Genomic DNA, 204 nt, shown 5'->3' with positions numbered 1-204 from the left:
AAAAAAAAAAAAAAAAAAAAAAAAAAAAAAAAAAAAAAAAAAATCAAATATTCCAGAAATTAAAATGAGACAAAACAATGGAAATAGCAGTGGAAAGATAAGAGACACAAGATCAATATAAAGAGTTCAATAACAAACTAATAGGCATTCAGGGATAGAATAGAGGAACTTATCAAATAAATAATAGAGAAGAATTTCCTGGTC

This window comes from Piliocolobus tephrosceles, chromosome 1 (genome assembly GCF_002776525.5).
Source record: "Piliocolobus tephrosceles isolate RC106 chromosome 1, ASM277652v3, whole genome shotgun sequence".
Lineage (NCBI taxonomy): Eukaryota > Metazoa > Chordata > Mammalia > Primates > Cercopithecidae > Piliocolobus > Piliocolobus tephrosceles.
The sequence above is the reverse complement of the archived record's forward strand: the minus strand, read 5'-3'. Positions refer to the sequence as shown.